The sequence below is a fragment of the Colius striatus genome, chromosome W (genome assembly GCF_028858725.1).
Source record: "Colius striatus isolate bColStr4 chromosome W, bColStr4.1.hap1, whole genome shotgun sequence".
Lineage (NCBI taxonomy): Eukaryota > Metazoa > Chordata > Aves > Coliiformes > Coliidae > Colius > Colius striatus.
This window is the reverse complement of record NC_084789.1, coordinates 34077248-34103098: the sequence shown is the minus strand read 5'-3', so window position 1 is coordinate 34103098 and position 25851 is coordinate 34077248. Positions and strand designations below refer to the sequence as shown.

At 46.4% G+C, this 25851-nt stretch overlaps 1 pseudogene; it reads right to left on the bottom strand.

The window, feature by feature from the left end:
* Positions 1–25851, bottom strand: part of LOC133628420 (tektin-3-like) — a 57818-nt pseudogene that overhangs the window by 14211 nt on the left and 17756 nt on the right.

The following is a 25851-nucleotide window of genomic DNA, read 5'->3' as shown; positions in this document are numbered from 1 at the left end:
AAATATTGGACCACCTTAGACTCTTCTTTGAAGTCAGAAACGGTATTTAAGCAATTGTATCCCAGCTGTAATGTCTCTAGTATTACATCACCGAAGAAATTGCCCACGGGTATATTTTTAATCTGTGGAGAAAGGGCCTGGAACGGAATAGCAGTAAATCCCCCGGGTGGACCCTGTTATTTGGGGAAACTTTCTTTATTCCACCCTAACTTAACCACGCTAATGCAGCTTGCTGACCATAATAATAGCTCCCGCAAAAAACGTAGTTATTATGAGTTTGATTGTACTGATATTGGTCCCCCACGATTTTGGAGTGAACTGAAGCAAGTCATAGTTGCCACCCTTTTGCCAGGAGGAGCAGCCAATAAGGCCATGAACTTGGCTAAACAGTTAGGATGTTGGACTAAAGACGAGTTAAATAAAACTTCAGAAATGATTGATATGTTAACAGCTGACGTTCAAAGTGTAAATCATGCGGTGTTACAAAATAGAGCTGCAATAGACTTTTTATTATTAGCCCACGGACATGGATGTGAAGAATTTGAGGGCACGTGTTCTATGAACCTGTCAGACCATTCCACCTCGATACATGCCAAACTGAAAGAGCTTCAACAGGGATTCCATCAGTTGAAACAAGAAGAGGGATTAGGACTTGAAGGATGACTTAAGGGGTGGGGAATAGGCCCTTGGTTGCGAAATGTTATAATGAACGGAATTGGCTTTATGGGTATTGTTCTATTTGTATTGTTAGTGTTTCCCTGTTTTATAAATTGTATTCAACGGACAATAGAAAGAACTTTTGAGAGGATGTGGCAGGCTAATATCATTTTCCAAAGAGAAAACGGGGGAAATGTGGTGAGTTTTGTGGAGACTTGGCTAGAGGAAAGAGGACATGATAGAATACAGCTGGTTTCCCTTTTTCCCTTCCTGCTTTCTTGTAGCTCCCATACGCAGTGGTATAACTTCTACTGCCAGCATGTAGTTTTTCAATTGGAGCTGAGCAGTCCAAGTCAGTGGGATTGGAGATAACTGCCACAGGAAAGCAGCTGCAAATGTGACACTGCTGGCTGATAGACTACATGAGGACCTACTTACTACTGTAGGTGGGGTCTGCCTTCCAGCTTTTTTGTAGCTCCCATACGCAGTGGTAAAACTTAACCGACAGCATATATTTTTTCAATGGGAGTTGAGCAGTCCAAGTGAGTGCGATTGTTAATAGCTCCCACAGAAAAACAGGTGCAAATGTGACACAGTGCTGGTTGATAGACTACATGGGGACCAACTAAATATTGTAGATGGGATCTGCCTTCCTGCTCTCTTGTAGCTCACATACGCATGGGTATAACTTCTACAGACAGTCTGTATTTTTTCAATGGAAGTTCAAATGTCCAAGTGAGTGGGATTGGAGATAGCTCCCACAGGAAAGCAGCTGCAAATGTGACACAGCACTGGCTGATCGTAGATCTCTCAGCCCGAGTCCACTAAAAATTCTACTTCCTGACGCTGAGGACCTAACTTCAGTTTTATCAAGGGCTCGATTACTCTTGTGGTCCTCAGCAAATAGAGCCCCTGACTCCCCCTATTCTTCCTTAAAAACATTCCATCGTCCTTTGATTCTTTTTTTTTTTTTCCTGTTGAATGCACCTGTTTCCCAGGCTTTTGTTTCCCTTTCTAGCCCTTTTTCTTACCAGTCTTCTAATTTTTCTAGTTTCTTTCAGATGTCTACCCATGATTTTGCCACAAACTGGGTCTTTAATAATGCATGTCCCACTGGAGCTGCTGGATCTACACCAGAGTACAGTTGAAGGCTTTTACATAATCTCTCAAGCCAATCAGTCGGGGTTTTGTCTTTTCTCTGTCTCTCATTGAATGCTTTGTTAATATTCTGTCCTCGGGGAACAGACTCTCTGATTCCCTGCACAATGATGGCTCGTAGGTCTGCCATATGGGCTCTGTGCTCCGCCATCTGATTATTACAATTGGGCCTTTGCAAGGGCCATTTCACATCTGCGTCTGGTCCTGCCTGGTGCTGTTGATCCCAAATTCTCATTCCTGCTCTTCGAATCATTTCCCTTTCCTCCTTTGTGAATAATATAGTTCATCCCAGGTATAGAGATTCGGCCCTAAGAACTGACCTTAATCTCTCAGACACACCCAGAGGATCCTCTACCAAATCTCCTCTTCGGGTGGGCTCTTAGCTTTCTTTTCCTTAAGAGCGAACAAGGATACCTTATTAGAAGGTTGGGGTATCCAGAGACTCGCATATTCAGTTTCCTCTTGGGTAACGGTCTTCTTATCATTTACTCACAAATTGAGGTCTGCTCATAACCAGTCCTCAAAAGATGGGGCGCCCCCCTAGTCTGGGAATCCAATACCAAATTTACCTGTATCCGAGTCACGGCACCAAATTGTTATAAGTTGCTGTGAAAAAGTTCACAGGCCAATTTAAATGACTCACAGATCAAATTTATTAAGGAAGCGGCAAATAAGCAAAGCAGCGCTGGGCGACCGGGAGACCCTGCTCCACCAACGGTGTGCGATCCCCCCCCCCCCCCCCCCCCGTATCAGAATCCTTTTATACACTTCTTATCGGTCGACTGCATCGCTCCCTGGTGTACTCTGCGCATGTGTCCGTCTTGTTGCTAGGGGTCTTCTTCTGCCTCCTGGTGGTCGTAGGGTGGTGACTGGGATGAAGTCAGTAGTCTTCCTCTAGTGGCCCGCTCATGGACTCATCTCTTGGCTCTTATCAGCTCATGCGCAAGCTATGGTTCCGGCTACAAGCACCTTGGCCAACTGCACCTGTGCACATTGTAGAGAATTTACGGTTAAAGTTTTAAAAGACTTTTAAAAAGACTTTAAATGATTCCTTGCACAACTATTTGTTCATGATTTGATTAATGAACATGACCTATTCCAATACAGACGGGAGAAAGCGCTCATAGGAAAGCAGCTGCAAATGTGACCCACTGCTGGCTGATAGACTACATTGGAACCTACTTAACACTGTAGTTGGGGTCTGCCTTCCAGCTTTTTTGTAGCTCCCATACGCAGTGGTATAAATTAACCGACAGCATATATTTTTTTAACGGGACCTGAGCAGTACAAGTGAGTGTTATTGGAGATAGCTCCCACAGGAAAGCAGCTTCAAGGATGGCACAGTGCTGGCTGAGAGACTACATGGGGACAAACTTACTACTGTAGATGGGGTCTGCGTTCCTGGTTTTTTGTAGCTCCCATACGCAGTGGTATAACTTAAAGGAAAGCATGTAGTTTTTAAAGGGATCTGAGCAGTCCAAGCGAGTGGGATTGGAGATAGCTCCCAAAGGAAAGAAGGTGCAAATGTGACACAGTGCTGGCTGATAGACTACATGGGGACCTACTTACTATTGTAGGTGGGGTCTGCCTTCCAGCTTTTTTGTACCTCCCATATAACTTAACCAGCAGTCTGTATTTTTTCAATGGTAACTGAGCAGTCCAAGTGAGTGGGATTGGGAATAGCTCCCATATGACGCGAAATTTTCGGCTCTTGGCGTAAAAACCGATCTCGAAGCCTGAAACCAGGCTCGAAGCCTGAAAAATGAACCAGACTCGAAGTCTGCAAACCAGACTCGAAGCCTAAAACCAGGCTCAAAGCCTGAAAAATGAACCAGACTCGAGGACTGAAAACCAGGCTCGAAGCCTGAAAATCCAGCTCTAAGCCGACTTCATGCGGCGATCAACCCAGGGTCCGATTCTCAGCTGGGTGGGAAGAAATCAGTCCTACTCAATGTGAGTGATAGCAGAAATCTTCTTCTTTATTGAGAGCAAGCTCTAACTTATATACACAGCAGCTTCAAAGCTAGCTCAGCAACAGCAGCTAATAAATTTCACTTTCTTGTTCATCCTACTTGCAGTTTCTGCTATAAGCAAGTTCCCTCACATTTTCCCATCTTTTTTTTCCCCAAAGTTGTTTACCACTTTTAGCCGAAAACAGTCCGACCTTGAGGGAACAGAAAGCGGACTGCTATCTACACGACAGCAACTGCTTTAACCATGGCTCTGACTCTGGTCTTGATTGTGCATTAAATTCATACAACTAGAGCTCAGATTGCCTTGTCCCATTATACCCTGGGATCCACGTCCATTCTCCCTTAACCATTCCTCCACAATTCCCCCGTTTTGTTTGTGCACAATCAAGACTGAGTGAGTCAGTCGTTGCACTGCCTTCATAATACAACTATATATTATTCTAAATATTACAAGCAAAAGAAAAATAACAAAAATCCATCTTAACCCTTCTTTGATTAACTTTGTCAACCAAGGTGACAACCCCCTAAAAGCTGATTGAAGCCAATTATCAAAAGGGTTATAACCCACCATAATATTCTTAGCGTGAGCCTTTAAATATGCCAAAGCTTTGTGAATAGATTCACTATGATCAGAAAGATTAAAACAACACATGCCTTCAAAGTCTTGGCATCCGTGCCCTTCCGCCAATAGCAAAAAATCAATAGCAGCACGATCTTGCAATAAGGCATGTCTAAGGCTTTTCTGGTCTGCCAACAATTTTTTCAATAACATCAGTAGTAACATTAGCTTGCTCCTCCGACCAACACACTAATTTTTCTAACTGCCGTAAGGCCTGGGCTCCCTTAACCATTCCTCCACACAACAGTGCTGGCTGATAGACTACATAGGGGCCTACTTACTGCTGTAGGTGGGCGCTGCCTTCCTGCTTTTTTGTTGCTCCCATACGCAGTGGTATAACTTAACTGACAGCATATATTTTTTCAATAGGAGTGTAGCAGTCCAAGTGACTGGGATTGGAGATAGCTCCCACAGGAAAGCAGGTGCAAATGTGACACAATGCTGGCTGATAGGCTACATGGGGACCTATTTCCTACTATACGCTTGGTCTACTTTCCAGCTTTTTTGTAGCTCCCATGCGCAGTGCTATAACTTAACAGCATATATTTTTTCAATTGGGACCTAAACAGTACAAGTCAGTGTTATTGAAGATAGCTCCGAGAGGAAAGCAGCTGAAAATGTGACACAGTTCTGGCTGATAGACTACATGGGGACCTACTTACTAATGTAGGGGAGATCTACCTTCCTGCTTTCTTGTAGATCCCATACGCAGTACTATAACTTAATAGAAAGTATGTATTTTTTCAATGGGAACTGAGCTGTCTTAGGGAGTGGGATTTGAGATAGCTCCCACAGGAAAGCAGATGGAAATGTCACAAAGTTCTGACTGATAGACTATCTATGGACCTACTTACTACTGTAAGAGGGGTCTGCCTTCCTGCTTTCTTGTAGCTCCCATACGCATTGGTATAACTTCTATCGACAGCATAAATTTTTTCAATGGGAGCTGAGCATTCCAAGTGACTGGTATTGGAGACAGATCCCACAGGAAAGCAGCTGCAAATGTGACACAGTGCTGACTGATAGAATATATGGGGACCTACTTAATACTGTAGGTGGGGTGTTCCTTCCAGCTTTCTTGTAGATCCTATACGCAGTACGATAACTTAATGGACAGCGTGTATTTTTTCAAGGGGAGATGAGCAGTCCAAGAGAGTGGGATTGGAGATATGTCCCACAGGAAAGCCGCTGAAAATGTGACACAGTGCTGGCTGATAGACTACAATGGCACCTACTTACTACTATAGGTGGGGTATGCCTTCCTGCTTTCTTGTAGCTCCCATACGCAGTGGTATAACTTCCATCGACAGTCTTTATTTTTTAAATGGCAGTTGAGCATTCAAAGTGAGTGGGATTGGAGATAGCTCCCATAGGAAAGCAGCTGAAAATGTGACACAGTGCTGGCTGATAGACTACATGAGGACCTACTTAGTACTGTAGATTGGGTTTGCCTTCCTACTTTCTTGTACCTCCTATACGCAGTGGTATAACTTCCTCCGATAGAATGTATTTTTAAATGGAGATGACGAGTGTAAGAGCGTGGGATTGGCGATAGCTCTCAGGAAAGCAGCTGCAAATGTGACACAATGCTGACTGATAGACTACATGGGGATCCACTTACTACTGTAGATGGAGTCTGCCTTCCTGCTTTAATGTAGATCCCACACGCATTAATATAACTTAATGGAAAGCATGCATTTTTTAATTGGGATCTGGGCAGTCCAAGTGAGTGGGATTGGAGATAACTTCCACAGGAAAGCAGGTGCAAAGGTGACACAGTGCTGGCTGATAGACTACATGGGGACCTAGTTACTACTGTAGGTGGGGTCTGCCTTCCTGCTTTCTTCTAGCTCCCATACACTTTACTATAGATTAACTGCTAGCATATATTTTTTCAATGGGAGTGAGCAGTCCAAGTGAGTGGGATTGGAGATAACGTCCACAGGAAAGCAGCTGCAAATGTTACACAGTGTTGGCTGATAGACTACATGGGGGTCTACTTACTACTGTAGGTGATTTCTGCCTTCCTGCTTTTTTGTAGCTCCCATACGCAGTGGTATAACTTAACAGAAAACATCTATTTTTTTAATGGGAGTTGAGCAGTCCAAGTGAATTGGATTGGAGAAAACTCCCACAGGAAAACAGCTGCAAATGTGACGCAGTGCTGGCTGATAGACTACGTGGGGACCTCCTTACTACTGTAGGTGGTGTCTGCCTTCCTGCTTTCTTGTAGCTCCCATGCGCAGTGGTATAACTTCTATCGACTGCAAATATTTTTTCAATGGGCGTTGAGCAGTATAAGTGACTGGGATTGGAGACAGCTTTCACAGGAAAGCAGCTGCAAATGTGACACAGTACTGTCAGATACATTACATGGGGACCTACTTAGTACTGTAGGTGGGGTCTGCCTTCCAGCTTTTTTGTTGCTCCCATAGGCAATGGTATAACTTCCATTGACAGTCTTTATTTATTAAATGGCAGTTGAGCAGTCAAAGTGAGTGGGATTGGAGGTAACTCCCATAGGAAAGCAGCTGCAAATGTGACACAGTGCTGGCTGATAGACTACATGAGGACCTACTTAGTACTGTAGGTTGGGTTTGCCTTCCTACTTTCTTGTACCTCCTATATGCAGTGGTATAACTTCCTCCGATAGAATGTATTTTTAAATGGAGATGACAAGTCTAAGAGCGTGGGATTGGCGATAGCTCCCACAGGAAAGCAGGTGAAAATGTGACACAGTGCTGGCTGATAGACTACACGGGGTTCTACTTACTACTGTAGGTGTAGTCTGCCTTCCAGCTTTTTTTTAGCTCCCATAGGAAAGTCTTCCTTCATACTTTCTTGTAGCTCTCATACGCAGTAGTATAACTTCTACCGACAAAATGTACTTTTAAAGGGAGCTGACGAGGCCAAGGGTGTGGGATTGGAGAAAGCTCCCACAGGAAAGCACGTACAAATGTGACACAGTGCTGGCTGATAGACTACATGGGGAACAACTGTGTCCTGTAAGTGGGGTCTGCCTTCCTGCTTTTTTCTAGCTCCCGTATTAAGTGGTATAACTTTTACTGACAATCTGTATTTTTTCAGTGGGAGTTGAGCAGTCCAAGTGACTGCGTATGGCAGCTACAAGAAAGCAGGAAGACAGACCCAACCTACAGTAGTAAGTAGGTCCCCATGTAGTCTATCAGCCAGCACTGTTTCACATTTGCAGCTGCTTTCCTGTGGGTCCTATCTCCAATCCCAATAACTTGGACTGCTCAACTCCCATTGAAAAAAATACTGACTGTCGGTTAAGTTATACCACTGCGTATGGGAGGTACAAGAAAGCAGGAAGGCAGACCCCAACTACAATGTTAACTAGGTCCCCATGTAGTCAGTGCTGGCTGATAGACTACGTGGGGACCTACTTACTACTGTAGGTGGGGTCTACTTTTCTGCTTTCTTGTAGATCCCATACACAGTGCTATAACTTACCGGAAAGCATGTATTTTTTCAATGGGAGTTCAGCAGTACAAGTGATTCGGATTGGAGACAGCTCCTACAGGAAAATAGGTGCAAATGTGACACAGTGCTGGCTGAGAGACTACATGGGGACCTACTTACTACTATAGGTGAGGTCTGCCTTCCTGCTTTCTTGTAGCTCCCATACGCAGTGGTATAACTTCTACCGTCAGCATGTATTTTTTCAATGGGAGTTGAGCAGTTCAAGTGAGTGGGATTGGAGATAGCTCCCGCAGGAAAGACGGGGCAAATGTGACAGAGTGCTGGCTGATAGACTACATGGGGACCTACTTACTACTGTAGCTGGGGTCTGCGTACCTGTTTTATTAAATGTCCCACAGGCAGTGGTGTAACTTTAAATACCAAACTTTCAAATGGGAGCTGAGCAAACCAAAATCCGGGATTGGATGTAAGTGCCACAGGAAAGCAGCTGCAAATTTGCACAGCGCTGGCAGATAGACTACATGGGAACCTACTTAAAACTGTAATTGGGGTCTGCCTTCCTGCTATCTTGAAGCTCCCTTACGCAGTGGTACAACTTAACCGACAGCAAATATTTTTTCAATTGGAGTTGAGCTGTCGGAATTTGTGTTCTGCCTGCTCCTTTCTTGTAGCTCACATACTCAGGGGTATAAGGAAAGCATGTATTTTTTCAATGGGAGTTGAGCAGTCCAAGTGAGTGGAATTGGAGATAGTTCCCACAGGAAAGCAGCTGCAAATGTGACACAGTGCTGGCTTATAGACTACATGGGGACCTGCTTAACACTATAGTTGGGATCTGCCTTTCTTCTTTCTTGTAGCTCCTATACACAATGGTATAACTTAACCGACCGAATGTATTTTTCAAGGGAGATGACGAGATAAAGAGTGTAGGATTGGAGAAAACTCAAACATGAAAGAAGCTGCAAATGTGAAACAGTGCTGGCTGATAGACTACATGGGGACCTAGTTACTACTGTAGGTGGGGTCTGCCTTCCTGCTTTCATGTTCCTCCCTTACGCAGTGATATAACCTCTACCGATAGTCTGTATTTTTTCAATGGGCGTTGAGCAGGCCACGGGAGTGGGATTGGAGATAGTTCCCACCGGAAAGCAGCCGCAAATGTGACACAGTGCTGGCTGATAGACTACATGGGTACCTACTTACTACTGTAGGTGGGGTCTGCCTTCCTGCTTTCTTGTAGCTCCCATACACAGTGCTATAACTTTACAAAAAGCATGTATTTTTTCAATAGGAGTTGAACAGTCCAAGTGAGTGGGATTGGAGATAGTTCCCACAGAAAAGCAGCAGCAAATGTGACACAGTCCTGGGTGACAGAGTACATGTGGACCTACTTACTAGTGTAAATGGGGACTGTCTTCCTGCTTTCTTGTAACTCCCATATGCATTGCTACAACTTATACCGACAGACTGTTTTTTTTCCAAGGGAGATGACGAGGCCAAGAGCGTCGGATTGGAGATAGCGCCCACAGGAAAGCAGGTGCAAATTTGACACAGTGCTTGCTGATAGACTGCATTGGGACCTACTTAACACTGTAGTTGGTGCCTGCCTTCCTGCTTCCTTGTACCTCCCACAGGTAGGTACAAGGGTACAGGGTTGAGCAGTCCAAGTGAGTGGGATTGGAGATAACTACCACAGGAAAGCAGCTGCAAATATGACACAGTGCTGGCTGATAGACTACATGGGGACCTACTTAACACTATAGTTGGGGTCTTTCTTCCTGCTTTTTTGTAGCTCCCATACGCAGTGGTATAACTTAACCAAGAGCATATATTTTTTCAATGGGACCTGAGCAATACAAGTGAGTGTTATATGAGATAGCTTCCACAGGAAAGCAGCTGCAAATGTGACACAGTGCTGACTGATAGACTACATGGTGACCTACAGACTACTTTAGGTGGGATCTGCCTCCCTGCTTTCTTGTAGTACCTATACGCAGTGGTATAACTTCTATCGACAGAATGTATTTTTTCAATGGGAGTTGAGCATTCCAAGTGAATGGATTGGAAAAAGGTCCCACAGGAAAGCAGCTCCAAATGTGACATAGTGCTGACTTCAAGTCTACATGGGGACCAACTTATTAGTGTAGATGATGTCTGCCTTGCTGCTTTTTGTAGCTCCCATACGCAGTGGTATAACTTCTACCGACACTATATTATTAAATGGCAGTTGAGCACTCCAAGTGAGTTAGATTGGAGATAGCTCAACTGCTGTAGTAAGTAAGTCAGTCTGTATTTTTAAAGGGAGCTGAGCATTCCAAGTGACTGGGATTGGAGATACCTCCCACAGGAAAGCAGCTGAAAATGTGACATAGTTATTATTGAGAGAGTACATTGGGACCTACTTACTACTGTCGGTGGGTTCTTCCTTCCAGCTTTCTTGTAGATCCTATATGCAGTACTATAACTTAACGGAAACCATGTATTTTTTCAATGGGAACTGAGCAGTGCAAGTGAGTGGGATTGGAGACAGCTTTCAAAGGAATGCAGCTGCAAATGTGACACAGTGCAGGCTGATAGACTACATGGGGCCTACTTACTACTGCAGGTGGGGTCTCCCTTCAAGCCTTTTTATAGCTCCCATACGCAGTGGTATAACTTAAGAGACAGCATATATTTTTTCAATGGGAGCTGAGCAGTCCAATTGAGTAAGTTTGGAACTGGCTCCCACAAGAAAGCAGATGAAAACGTTGCACAGTGCTGACTGATAGACTACATGGGGAGCTACTTACTATTGTAGGTGGAGTTTGCCTTCCTTCTTTCTTCTAGCTCCCATTCGTAGTGGTATAATTTCTACCGACAGTCGGAATTTTTTCAATGGGAGTTGAGCAGTCCACGTGATTGGTATTGTAGATAGCTCCCATAGGAAAGCAGTTGCAAATGTGACACAGTGCTGTCTGAGAGACTACATGGGGACCTATTTACTACAGTCGGTGGGGTCTGCCTTGCTGCTTGTTTGTAGCTCCCATAAGCAGTGGTATAACTTAAACGACAGCATATATTTTTTCAGTGGGAGTTGAGCAGTAAAAGTGAGTAGGATTTGAGATAGCTTTCACAGGAAAGCAGCTGAAAACGTTACACAGTGCTGGCTGATAGACTACATGGGGACCTAGTTCATGCAGTAGTTGGGGTCTGCCTTCTTGCTTTTTTGTAGCTCTCATATGCAGTGGTATAACTTCTACCGACATTCTGTATGTTTTCAATGGGATCAAAGCAGTCCAAGAGAGTGGGACTGGAGATAGCTCCCAAAGGAAAGCAGCTGCAAATGTGACACAGTGCTGGCTGGTAGAGTACATGGGGACCTACTTAACACTGTATGTGGGGTCTGTCTTCCTGCTTTCTTGTAGCTCCCATACGCAGTGGTATAACTTAACTGACAGTATTTTTTTCAATGTGAGTTTAGCAGTCCAAGTGAGTGGTATTGGAGATAGCTTTCACAGGACAGCAGCTGCAAATGTGACAAAGTGCTGGCTGATAAACTACATGGGAACCTACTTACTACAGTCGGTGGGGTCTGCGTACCTGTTTTTTTTAATTCTCATAAGCAGTGGTATAACTTAACCGACAGCATATATTTCTTCAATGGGAGTTGAGCAGTTTATGTGATTGGGATTGGAGATAGCTCCCACAGGAAAGCAGCTGCAAATGTGACACAGTGCTGCTGATAGACTACATGGGGATCTACTTACTACTGTAGTTGGGATCTGCCTTCCTGCTTTCTTGTACCTCCCCTACGCAGTTGTATAATGCTGAAGACGACAGGAGACAAGCCCACCCTTTAGTGCAACAAGTCTCAACTTTATTTGCAAAGATACAGCTCTTTTATAGATATAATAATCAGGCTCATACATATTGCAAAAGCTAAGATCATCATTGGTTCCCAGTTAGGTGCAAACCTTGCCCTTGTTTCAACAAACTCCAGATAATTGTGGCTGCTTAACCCAAACTAAGCCTGTTATCATACAACTCTTCTGCTCTCACGTCCTTGAGCAGGAGTCCAATATCTTATCGCTTAATGCTCACTGCCTAACCAGATGTATTCTATCATGTCCTCTTTCCTCTAGCCAAGTCTCCACAAAACTCACCGCATTTCCTCCGTTTTCTTTTTTGGAAAATGATATTAGCCTGCCACATCCTCTCAAAAGTTCTTTCTATTGTCCGTTGAATAAAATTTATAAAACAGGGAAACACTAACAATATAAATAAAACAATACCGATAAAGTTAATTCCATAAATTATAACATTTCGCAACCAAGGGCCTATTCCCCACCCCTTAAACCACCCTTCAAGTCCTAATCCCTCTTCTTGTTTCAACCGATGCAATCCCTGTTTGACATGTATCGAGGTGGAATGGTCCGACAGATTCATACAACACATGCCCTCTTCACATCCATGTCCGTGCTCCTCCTGGCAAAAGAGTGGCAACTATGACTTGCTTCAGTTCACTCCAAAATCGTGGGGGACCAATATCAGTACAATCAAACTCATAATAGCTACGTTTTTTGCGGGAGCTGTTATTATGGTCAGCAAGCTGCATTAGTGTGGTTAAGTTAGGGTGGAATAAAGAGAGTTTCCCCAAATAACAGGGTCCACCCGGGGGATTTACTGCTATTCCGTTCCAGGCCCTTTCTCCACGAATTAAGAATGTAACCGTGGGCAATTTCTTCGGAGACATTACAGCTGGAATACAATTGCTTAAATACCGTTTCTGACTTCAAAGAAGAGTCTAATGTGGCCCAATATTTTCAATTTCTATTAAAGTCATGGATATCCCATGACATAAAACTTATCCAATTTCCACCAGTTCCATTAGTACCAAAGCCTGCATTGGCTCTTCCAAACAAGTCTGTTTCCTCAGGGGGTGAGGCTAATGTGGTATTAAGGGACTTAATTATCTCACATTGACGTTTCCCATCCGAGTGATCGTGATCACCGCTAATTGTGTTCAGCCGCGTCCTATTACACAAGCGGTTATTGTCTACTAGTCCACAAAATTCCTCCAGATTCCATACGGGCAATCCTATCAAACACGTTTTAAAAGGATTAGTAACCCCTCCCAAACTAAGACAAAGAGATGATTGACCAGTTTGATTAGCAAAGATTATCCAAATATTATCTCTAGGCTGATTAAAATGCATCAAGCTGTTAGCTATTATAGTTACATTAAAAGCTATGGTTATAACAAAACACCTCATTATTATTCATTAAATTCTCTGTCTTTTTGTTATATAACCTTCAGTCTTTTGATTGTTAGCCAGTCCTCCAATGACCGCAAGACGAGGGTGTATTTATTCTTCAATCTCTTCCTGTTCTTTTTACCGTCAGATGATTTGATCTCCGCAGCTTCAAGGACAGCTCTTGTCCACCTGGCTGGCACCCAAATGGATCCTGTGGGAGAATCAACACACAAATACCCAAGTCCCCAGTATGATACCTTGGCTGGAGGCTGCCATATCCCTGTTTTAGTGTCACGAGATTTAACCCATATTTCTTTCTCTCTCTTCTTTTGTGCCTTTGGATTATGATGTATTATTACAGGTGGTAGCTTCTGTTCCCCAAACACACACAGGTGGTTCATAACAAATAAGGCCTTTAACAATTTCATATGTGGGTCTTTAACATCCCCATATTTACCAAGATATCATTTGAGAGTCCCATTAGCTCTCTATTATGGCCTGTCCTGTGGGGGAATGGGGAATCCCTGCTACATGTTTAACTCCCCATTGCCTCATAAACTGTTCTATGCTTCTACTTATATAGGCCGGCCCATTGTCTGTCTTTATTTTCTGAGGAATTCCCATTGTTGCAAAACAACTATATGAAAGACGCCCCACATGTATGGCCCTCTCCCCTGTCTGTGCTCTTGCACAAATGAATTTGCTCCATGTGTCTATGGTTACATGCACATATTTTAGTCTTCCAAACTCTGCCACATGAGTGACATCCATCTGCCAAACTTCAATCCCTTGTTTACACCATGTGCTCACATCTGCCACCACCAGCACCTCCTCTCACTCCACCCCGTGCCCACCTCTTCTGTACCTTCCACCTCTCACGTTACAACCCGAGATCTTCCAGACGCCTACCACATCTCCCACTCCCTATGCTCGATGATTCCAGTGTCCTGTGGCACGGTCTGATACATAGCGTGTCTGCCCAGCACATATGCCAACTGAGCCAATTGCAGGAAGATATGATCAGGTGCTGGTCGTGTTCCACTTCACTATTCAATCCTGCCAATAGTTGAGTTACTCCATCTTAATATGCATCACGGCGAGCACTCCAAGGAACATGTCAATCTGCAAGAGAGACTCAGTAGACCGTTATATCTTCTGCGTCCCATGCTCTCCCCCTCCCTAAGACGGTTGAGCTATGAGTGCATTTAACGACCACCGGTCCCTGGCTAGTGTGAGGGATACCGTGGCTCAATGCATGGAGATAGCTGGTATGTCCATGACCCCTCTGGGCAGCCTGCTCCGCTGATTTTAAAAACTCAAATTTTACTAACACGCATCAGACTTCTATAATCAGCAGCAAAGCTAGCGTGTTTATAGTACTTCTAATTGGTCCTTTCTTTAAAAGCCAGCTGTAGTTTTCTGTGACAAGCCTTGCGGTTTCACACGCTGCCCTAGACTCCTCCCTGCCCAAAGCTGCTATCTCGTATGCATTTTTGCTTCTTCGTTTCTCACAGTCGAGAGCAGCTCAAGGACAATCTGCACATTAGTTTAGCAACTCATGCCTGGTAAGCTTCTTCTTATCCACTGAAAAAAAAAAAAAAGCACAGCTGACAAACAAAGTTATTATACTTGTGCTAAAGGTAAAATCTCGATCAGGTCTATGTTGCAAAGTTGTATGGCTAATACTACTTACATTACTAATCAAGTTTTCTAATGTCATTGAGGTTTGGTTACTTTGTTTGTTAGGCCACTATCCTAATTTGCATAGCTCAGTTAATAAAGCAGATACTCTTACACCTGGAGCAAATATACTAGTTGCTATTATTGCTGAGGGAGACCAAAGGTAACATAGTCATCACATTCGCCAATAAATGCATGGACAAATTGTTTTCTACAATGATGTTTCTAAATCATTGTGTATTAAGGCATCAAGATCGTCAGTTGTCTCAGACTTCATGGTCCCCTTTGTAATCTCGAGGATATTCCAGGCCATGCCTTGTCCGCACAGATCAGAAAAATTCCCTTTGGTAACTGTACAGGCACAAGACTAGACCTGGATCTTTTTGGTGAAGTATAATTGCAACAAGATATTGTGTTCTTATACACGCCTAGGATGGGATACACATTCTGTCCCAAATGTTTTGGTATTGCTGGTAAAATTAAACATAACACAAAAGTCCATCTTTATAGATCCCAATAATTTTAACTCCTGTGGCTCTGTTGTCATTATTCGCAAACATGAAATGATCAAATCCCAGCTGTCAACTTTGTCATTACCCTTAACTAAGGGATTTGTTTTTAATGCATTTGGTACAGGCCATTGTGCCACATCTGATGGAACTCCCACCAAACAGGTAGAAAAAGGATTATCTGGAGTGGCCATTGATAAACATACTGTAGACTGATTGATTGCTTTGGCCAGTGTAAGCCACATGTTTTGCTTGGGTTGTTGAAATTGCCTAAAACCATTTTTTTTTACTCCTGATAAAAAAATAAACGATCCTTCACGAATGAGTCTAAAACACAGATCAGGTTTTATAAACCTTTTTAACCCTTTTTTCTTTCTTTTTTACTGTGTCACTGACTTCTCAACGCCAAAATGAGTCAATGAGTCTAAAACACACACCACCTTTTAGCTTCTCAATGTCAAAATGTTCTGTTCTTCCAAGTTCCATTCCTGACACCTAAACCACCTTAGAAAGTTTCCACTGTAAGAAAACTCCTATTCATTATCACATTTACAGCAAAATGCATAACATCACGACCAACAGTTTTTACACTCTTTGAGGCAAGGGACTGAGGATGGAAAGGATGAGCGCAGCGGTCCGTGAGGGCTAGGGTGTCGGCGTGCGGTGTGTGGGGGGGCACTCCAGAGACACTGACCGGGAAGCGGCTGCGCGGCGGCGGATGGAAGGGGCGGGGAGGGGGGGGTCTGGCTCACTCCGTGCCGTCCCCGGCGCCGGCGGCGCAGTCGGTGTTACTCTCTCCCGTGTTTTCTTTTTCTTCATTCTCGTGCCCGATGGTGCCCAGTCAAACATGGGGTCGCGCTCCCCCACTCTACTCTGATCATCCTTCGCTGCACCCCCGCCCGACTCCGCCCGCTCGGCATTCCCCTGCAAGTCGTCCCAGGGGTAACTCGGCGGACTGGGCTCGAATGGGAATCAGCTCTCCCGCGGGAGCTCTGCTTCGAAGCCCCTTCGCCTCTCTGACTTTGTAAAAACTCTTGTGTAGAGAAGAACTTTTTTCTTCACTCCGCGTAGCCGCACCACCCCCCGTCTCCTCACCAGACTCCGTCTTCTAGCTCTCATTTCTGCCACTCCTCCACGTAGATCACTCATCTTCGGTGGTCAACGAGGCGGCTGACTTTTCCCCTTTGTCCCGCCTCCATTTCCGTCAGGCGCCAACTTTGACAGATCGTGGACTGGCTGACTTTTCTCTTTTCTTGGTATCATTCGCCTCAGCGCCGCTCCCGGCACTACTCTCGGTGCTGCTCCAGGCGCTGCTCTCGGCGCCTCTCCCGGCACTACTGTCGGTGCCTCTCCCGGCGCTGACCGCTCTACACGCGGGGGGGGGGAGCATTACTTTTGAAACGGTAGGACCCAGCGAAGTGGTTTGGAACCAGTCATACTCATAGTTTTTATTCTTACTCTGTGCTGCTGATGTGTGCTCAGCAGCCTTCTTTTCTGCCTGATGTTGCAACAACTCATTGTGCACTATCCTCCAAAGTTTCTTTTTAGCTATCTTATCATCCTCCAGGATAGCCTCCCACAGCAAATCCTCAAATTGACGCCATTCGCTCAATTCATGCACTGTATGTGGATTCTGAAACACTCCCTTAGCATACCCATAAGCTAACAACCGTGGTAGGTCTTTTTGAAATCTATACTTATTTGTCAGCGCGCTGTTGCAACCCTTCAAGGTCCGGCGGCACGTATTGGCCGGGCTCGTCTATACGGTCACCCAGGGCACGTCGTGTTTCCAATTTTCACGCTTATTGCCATCCTTGCTGCATAGGACCCTTCGTCGCTCCGCCGTGGCACCCAGTTGGTATATCACGTCCTCCGTGTATTGCGTCGGGGTCACCATTTGCTGAAGACGACGGCAGACAAGCCCATCCTGTAGTGCAAAATATCTCAACTTTATTTGCAAAGATAGAACTGTTTTATAGATACAATAATCAGGCTCATATGTATTGCAAAAGCTAAGCTCATCATTGGTTCCCAGTTAGATGCAAACCTCGTCCTTGTTTCAACATACTCCAGATACTTGTGGCTGCTTAACCCAAACTAAGCTCCTGTTTTCTCATCCTGTTATCATACAACTCTCTTGCTCTCACGTCGTTAAGAAAGAGTCCAATATCTTATCGCTTAATGCTCGCTGCCTAACCAGCTGTATTCTATCATGTCCTCATTCCTGTAGTCAAGTCTCCACATAACTCCCCACAGTATAACTTAAACGACAGCGTATATTTTTTCAATGGGACCTGAGCAGTCCAAGTCAGTGGGATTGGAGACATCTCCCACCGGAAAGTAGCTGCAAATTTAAGACAGTGCTGGCTGATAGACTACATGTGGACCTACTTACTACTGTAGCTGGGGTCTGCCTTCCTGCTTTCTTCTAGCTCCCATACGCAGTGGTATAACTTAACGGAAAGCATGTAGTTTTTAATGGGAGCTGAGCAGTCCATGTGAATGGGATTGGAGATAGCTCCCACCGGAAAGCAGCTGCAAATTTAACACAGTGCTGGCTGATAGACTACATGGGGACTTATTTAGTACTGTAGGTGGGGTCTGCCTTCCTGCTTTCTTGTAGCTCCCATACGCAGTGGTATAACTTCTACCGATAGTCATTATTTTTTCAATGGACATTGAGCAGTCCAAGTGATGGGATTGGAGACAGCTCCCACAGGAAAGAAGGTAGAAATGTGACACGATGCTGGCTGATAGACTACATGGGGACCTTCTTAACACTGTTATTAGGTTCTGCATTCCTGCTTTCTTGTAATTCCCATAAGCATTGGTATAACTTAACCGACATCATATATTTTTTAAATGGGAGCTGAGCAGTCCAAATGAGTGGGATTGGAGATAGCTCCTACAGGAAAGCAAGTGTAAATGTGACACAGTTCTGGCTGATAGACTACATAGGGACCTACTTACTACTGTAGGTGGGGTCTGCCTTTCTGCTTTCTTGTAGCTCCCGTATAAAGTGGTATAACTTCTACCGACAGTCTGTATTTTTTCAATGGGAATTGAGCAGTCCATGTGAGTGGGATTGGAGACATCTCCACTGGAAAGCAGCTGCAAATGTGACACAGTGCTGGCTGATAGAATACATGGAGCCCTACTTACTACTGTAAATGTGGTCTTCCTTCCAGCTTTTTTGTAGCTCCCATATGCAGTGGTATAACTTAACTGACTGCAAATATTTTTTCAATGGGAGCTGAGCAGTTCAAATGAGTGGGATTGGAGATAGCTCCCACAGGAAAGCAGAGGCAAAGGTGCCATGGTGACGGCTTCGAGACTACATGGGGACCTACTTAACACTGTAGGTGGTGTCTGCCTTCCTGCTTTCTTGTAGCTATCTTATGCAGTGGTATAACTTCTACTGACAGTCTCTATTTTTAAAGGGAGCTGACCAGGCCAAGAGCGTGCAATTGGAGATAGCTCCCAGAAGAAGGCAGCTGAAAATGTGACACAGTGCTAGCTGATATACTACACTGGAACCTACTTACTACTGTAGGTGGGGTCTACCTTCCTTCTTTCTTTTAGCTCCCATAGGCAGTGGTATAACTTCTACCGCCAGCATGTATTTTTCCAATGGTATCAAAGCAGTCCAAGTGAGTGGGATTGGAGATAGCTCCCACAGGAAAGAAGCTGAAAATGTCAAAAAAAACTGGCTGATAGACTAAATGGGGACCTACTTACTACTGTAGGTGGGGTCTTCCTTATAGCTTTCTTGTAGCTCCCATGCACAGTGGTATAACTTCTACGGACAGTCCGTATTTTCAATCGGATGTGAACAGGACAAGAGCGTGGGATTGTAGATAGCTCCCACAGGAAAGCAGGTGCAAATGCGAAACAGTGCTGGCTGATAGACTAAATGGGGACCTACGTAACACTGTTGTTTTGCTCTGCCTTCTTGCTTTCTTCTACCTCCCATAGCAGTAGTATAACCTAACCGAAACCATATGTTTTTTCAATGGGACCTGAGAAGTACAAGTGAGTGTTATTGGAGATAGCTCCTACAAGAAAGCAACGGAAAATGTGACACAGTGCTGGCTGATAGACTACATGGGGACCTACTTACTACTGTAGGTGTGGTCTGCCTTCCTGATTACTTGTAGCTCCCATACGCAGTGGTATAACTTCTACCGACAGCATATATTTTTTCAATGGGAGTTGAGCAGTCCAAGTGAGTGGGATTGGAGATATCGCCCACAGGAAAGCATATGCAAATGTGACACAGTGCTGGCTGATAGTCTACATGGGGATCTACTTACTACTGTAGGTGGGGTCTGCCTTCCTGATTACTTGTAGCTCCTATAAGCAGTGGTATAATTTCTACCGACAGCATATATTTTTTCAATGGGAGTTGAGCAGTCCAAGTGAGTGGGATTGGAGATATCGCCCACAGGAAAGCAGATGCAAATGTGACACAGTGCTGGCTGATAGCCTACATGGGGATCTACTTACTACTGTAGGTGGGGTCTGCCTTCCTACTTTCTTGTAGCTCCCATAAGCAGTGGTATAATTTAACCGAAAGTCTGTATTTTTTCAATGGGCATTGAGCAGTCCAAGTGAGTGGGATTGGAGATAGCTCAAAAAAGAAAGCAGGTGCAAATGTGACACAGTGCTGGCTGATGGTCTACATGGGGACCTAATTAACACTGTAGTTGGGATTTGGCTTCCTGTTTTCCTGTACCTCCCATACGTAGTGGTATAACTTCTACCGACAGACTGTATTTTTAAAGGGAGTTGAGCAGTCCAAGGGAGTGGGATTGGAGATAGCTTTCACAGGAAAGCAGTTGCAAATGTGACACAGTGCTGGCTGATAGTCTACATAGGGACCTACTTTCTACTCTAGGTGGGGTGTGACTTCCAGTTTTGTTGGAGCTCCCATACAGAGTGTTATAAATTAAGCAACAGCATATATTTTTTCCATGGGACCTGAGCAGTACAAGTGAGTGGGATTGGAGATAGCTTTCACAGGAAAGAAACTGCAAATGTGACACACTGCTGGCTGACAGACTACATGGGGATCTAGTTACTACTGTAAGTTTGGTATGCCTTCCTGCTTTCTTGTTGCTCCCAAAAGCAGTGGTACAACTTAAGCGACAGCATATTTTTTTTCAATGGGAGTTTAGCAGTCCAAGTGTCTGGGATTGGAGATAGCTCCCACAGGAAAGCAGCTGCAAATGTGACACAGTGTTGGCTTATAGATTGCATGGGAATCTACTTAACACTGTAGTTTTTGTCTGCCTTCCTGTTTTCCTTTACTTCCTATACGGAGTGGTATAATTTCTACCGATAGTCTGTATTTCTTCAATGGGAGTTGAGCAGTCCAAGCGAGTGGAATTGGAGATAGCGCCCATAGGAAAGCAGCTGTAAATGTGACACAGTGCTGGCTGATAGACTACATGGGGATCTACTTACTACTGTAGGTGGGGTCTGCCTTCATTTTTTCTTTTAGCTCCCATAGGCAGTGCTATAAGTTCTACCCCCAGCATGTATTTTTTCAATGGGAGATGATCAATCCAAGTTACTAGGATTGGAGATAGCTACCACAAGAAAGCAGGTGCAAATGTGACACAGTGCTGGCTGATAGACTACATGGGGACCTACTTACTACTGTAGGTGGGGTCTGTCTTCCAGTTTTCTTGTACCGCCCATATGCAGTCGTATAACTTCTACCGACAGCATATATTTTTTCAATGGGAGTTGAGTAGTTCAAGTGACTGGAATTGGAGATAGCGCCCATAAGAAAGCAACTGGAAATGTGAAACAGTGCTGGCTGATAGATTACATGGGGGCCTACTTAATACTTTAGGTGGGGTTTGCCTTCCATCTTTCTTGTAGATCCCATATGCAGTGGTATAATTTAACCGACAGCATATATATTTTCAATGGGACCTGAGCAGTCCAAGTGACTGGGATTGCAGATAGCTCCCACAGGAAAGCAGCTGCAAATGTGACACAGTGCTGGCTGATAGACTACATTGGGACCTACTTACTACTGTAGGTGGGGTCTGCCTTCCAGCTTTTTTGTAGCTCCCATACGCAGTGGTATAACTTCTACCGACAGTCTGTATTTTTTCAATGGGAGTTGAGCAGTCCAAGTGAGTGGGATTTCAGACAGCTCCCAAAGGAAAGCAGCTGCAAATGTGACACAGTGCTGGCTGATAGACTACATTGGGACCTACTTACTACTGTAGGTGGGGTCTGCCTTCCTGCTTTCTTGTACCTCCCTTACGCAGTGGTATAACTTCTACCGTCAGCATGTATTTTTTGAATGGGAGTTGAGCACTCCAAGAGATATGGATTGGAGATAGCTCCCTGTAGTGGGTCTGGGATGGTAGTGATTTTCCACAGCAGCTCCTGCAGTGCTGTGCTTACTGTTGATATCAATATTATGACTACCGCTCGCACAGCATCAGGGTTGTCCCTCCAGCATTCCTTCCCCCACCTTCACCAATAGCTGTGGATGGGCATGATCTTGGGAGGGACTATCGCCAGGACAGCTGATCCAGGCTGACCAAGGAGATATTCCATACCATATGACATCAGCTCAGTAATATAAACTGGGGGAGAGGTGCAGAAAATGGGAGGCGATATTAATTTCTGGCCTTCCAAAAGCAACCGCTACGCGTACTGAAGCCCTGCTTCTCGGGAGGTGGCCGGACATCGCTTCTGATGGGAAGTAGAGAGTAACAGCTTTATCTGCTTTCGCTTTGCTTCCCGCGTGTGCGGCTTTGCTGCTTCTTTATTAAACTGCTTTTATCTCAACCCACAAGACTCCCATCTTATTTCCTCCCCTTCCCTGGCTTGCTGAGGAGGTGGGGGATAAAGCGGTGTGGTGGGCATCTGGCATCCAGCCAGGCTCAAACTACCACACTCCCACAGGAAAGAAACTGCAAATGTGACACAGTGCTGGCTGATAGACTACATGGGGACCTACTTACCACTGCAGGTGGGGTCTGCCTTCCTCGTTTCTTGTACCTCCCATACGCAGTGTTATAACTTCTACCCACAGTCTGCATTTTTTCAGTGGGAGTTGAGCAGTCCAAGTGATTGGGATTGGAGACAGCTTTCACAGGAAAGCAGCTATACCGCGAAGTTTTTTGTCTCTTGGCCTGAAAAAATCAGACTTAAAGTGTGAAAACCAGGCTCGAAGCCTGAAACCAGGCTCGAAGCCTGAAAAATGAACCAGACTCAAAATCTGAAAAACCCAGATTGAAAGCCTGAAACCAGGCTCGAAGCCTGAAAAACCTAAGCAGTCCAAGTGAGTGGGATTGGAGATAGCTCCCACAGGAAAGCAGCTGAAAATGTGACACAATGCTGGCTGATAGACTACATGAGGACCTACTTAACAATGTAGTTGGGGTCTGCCTTCCTGCTTTCTTGTAGCTCCCATACGGAGTGCTATATCTTAACGGAAAGCATGTATTTCTTCAATGGGATTTGAGCAGTACATGTGAGTGGGATTGGAGATAGCTCCCACAGGAAAGAAGCTGCAAATGTGAAACAGCGCATACTGATAGACTACATGGGGACCTGCTTACTACTGTAGGTGGGGTCTGCCTTCCTGCTTTCTTGGAGCTCCCATACGCACTGTTATAACTTCGACTGACAGTCTGTATTTTTTCAATGGTCGTTGAGAAGTTCAAGTGACTGGAATTGCAGATAGGTCCCACATGAAAGCAGCTGCAAATGTAACACAGTGCTGGCTGATAGACTACATTGGACCTACCTACTACTTTTGGATGGGGTCTGCCTTCCTGGTTTTTTGTTTCTCCCATACGCAGTGGTATAACTTAAGCGACAGCATATATATTTTCAATGGGACATGAGCAGTCCAAGTGAGTGGGATTGACCTCTTCCCGGGCCAGGTCTGCGTGGAGGGTGGTCGGTGTCCCAGGGAGGTGAGGGCGTCACACACACAGGGAGGGGTTGGGCTACCTTGGCCAGGTGGGCCCGAAGCTTGTTCTTGGCATTTCGGCGATGCGGTTGGTGAGGGCCACGTTCACCCTGTTGAACTGGCACCGCATCTCGGTGGCTGTCACCTCCATCAGGTTCTCAATGGTGTCCCGCAGCTGGGCGGAGGTCACCCGCTCTCTCTGCGACTGGAGGATGTTGTCGTCGCTGAACTTGGCCCACGACTCGGGCACGGAGATGCTGGTGGGGGGAAAGGAGAGGCCTGCGGTCAGCCCATGCTGGGAGGGCCAGGCCCTGCACAGACACAGCCTTCCCTGGTGGCCTTTCCTGTCGGGGAAAGGGAGCGGCACCGAGCATCCCGGGACGGCCGGGTGCCAGCGCTGCGAGGCGCGCACTCAGTTGGCATCCACCCGCTGCACCCCGTGGTAGTAGCTGATGCCGTCGGAGCAGTTCCTCAGCTGGTGGCACTTGTCGTTGATGCGGCGGGCTGCCTGCTTGTTGGCCAGGTCCTTCTCCAGCTCGTGCTGGGCCGCCCAGTTGGTCGTGTTGGGCCGCCCACAGCCGTGGTGGCCACGTGTGGGTGGGACGGTCTCCTCCCCTTCCCATGGCCACGCAGCTCCCTTTCTCCCTTCCTCCCACCCCCCCCTCCATCCCTCCCGGGCAGCTCTGTGCTCCCACCAACATCACTGCCCGCTCCCCAGGGAGATACGGGGCTCCTCCTTACATGAGCTGGGCTTTTGCCTTCTCCAGGAATAGCCGTATCCTCTCCTGGCAGGCCCTGATGCCATCCACTTCCTGGGAAGAGAGAGACAAAGCACAAGCCATCAGAGGCCATGCTCCAGCATCACGGCTGACAGCTCTGCTGACCTCAACTGGAAGGTGGGATCTGCGTCCAGACTTACTGTTAAAAGCTCTTTCTCCACCTCATCATGGACAAGGTCGATGCCCATTCTCTTCTCCCGCTGCAGGAGGCACTCCCGACCAACCTGTTGGGGAGAGGCCGTTGGTGCCGGCAGCAGGGCTTCCCGCAGGGATGCTGCCCGGCTCAGGACAGGACAGACAAGAAAGGGGAGGTGGACACAGAGACGAGGACAAGGGCAAGCAGCGCCCTGGGCAGCCAGTTTAGGCCACGACTAATGGGCGGCAGAGCTCGTTTCATGCAGCGGCAGCATGAAAGCCCCAGGAGAGAACACACGTGTCCCTGGTGCAGCGGCAGCAGTGGACTACAGCTTGCGGCCCACGCACAAGGTGCTCACCTGGAGAGGGGCCTCTGTCTCGGCCAGAGCTCTCTCCAGCCGTGCCTTCATCTCTCTCAGGGCATCGCTCTCCTTGATGATCTCTGCTAGCTCATGGCAGAGCTCCGCCTTCCAAAACTCAATGTCGCTGACTCGCTGCCCCAGCTTCTTTGTATTGTCTGCCTGGCTCTTGCTGGTCTGTTGGTATTTGTCCTGCACCAGGCGGGAGGTATCAGCCGTCAGCAGCTCCGCCTTGCGCCGGGACGTCTCCGCCTCGTGGTAGTTGCTCTGGTTGGAGCGGTACCAGTCGCCGGGGCTGTAGCGGGTGAAAAGCGCCGTTCTGTTTGACACAGAAGGCAGCATCTCGCTGGGGCTCAAGCCCTGGCAGGTGCCAGACAAGGGAGCCAGAGTGGGGTGGGTGGCAGCGGCCTTATAGTAGGCTCTGGGCATCCAGGGGAGGCCGTAGCTCTGCAGCACGGCGTAGCGAGGAGCACGGTTCTTGTAGCTCGAAGCCATGGGGCTGATGGCAGGCAGAAAGCGGGCAGGAGTTGACTTGGGGTGAGCGGATGTGGCGGTTAAGGGAGAGCCAAGCAGGTCCGTTCTCTTCCGGGACGTGTCCTGCACAGAGGAGACGGGAGAAGACAACTTCCCTCAGTCAGCTCCTGCACTTGCCTGACAGCAACAGCTGAGAGCACAAACGGCGACGCACACGGCACCCACACGTGGCCTGTGCTAAAGCCCTTGAAAACAAATCCCTCCCCAAGCGTTTGCCTAAGTCAGGGTTGGACTGTGGGGCTGGGATCCAGCACCAGGTCAGAGGAGCAAACCACGGCTGCTGAGGAGAAGGACTGACACCGGGCCTTCATCTTCCTTCAATCTGTCAGTCCAGGGCAAGTGCACTTGCCCTTCCTCCACTGCCCATCTCTTTCTTTTGGCTGGCGTATCTGCTGACCTCAGAGGCCTCCAGGGATCATTTTCACTTGAAAAGCTCCATTGCCAGCCCCGAGGGCTGTGAAGACACAGCCGCTCCCAGCTCAGCACCAGCTGTGGGCCAGGGACTCCATCCTCATCCTCTCTGTCTTCACAGCATGAAATGCTGGGCTGAGGACTCTGCAGGGGAGCTGAGCTTTGCAGGACGGGGCCCACAGGTGACCAACCCACCCCCTCCTCCCCCAGAACAGCCATCTCTTGATCTCAAAGGAAGAAAACCGGTCTGTGGCTCACCTGACGCCAAGGGAACATGCTTGGAAGGGAGAGATCCCACAGCCTTGTCAGAGCGTCTTGTAAACAGCAGCCTTGCAGTAACCCTGGGAGGAAAGACCACACAGAAAGACTGAGCTCCTGAGAGCTGCCTATGGCACTCTGGGGGCTCTTTCT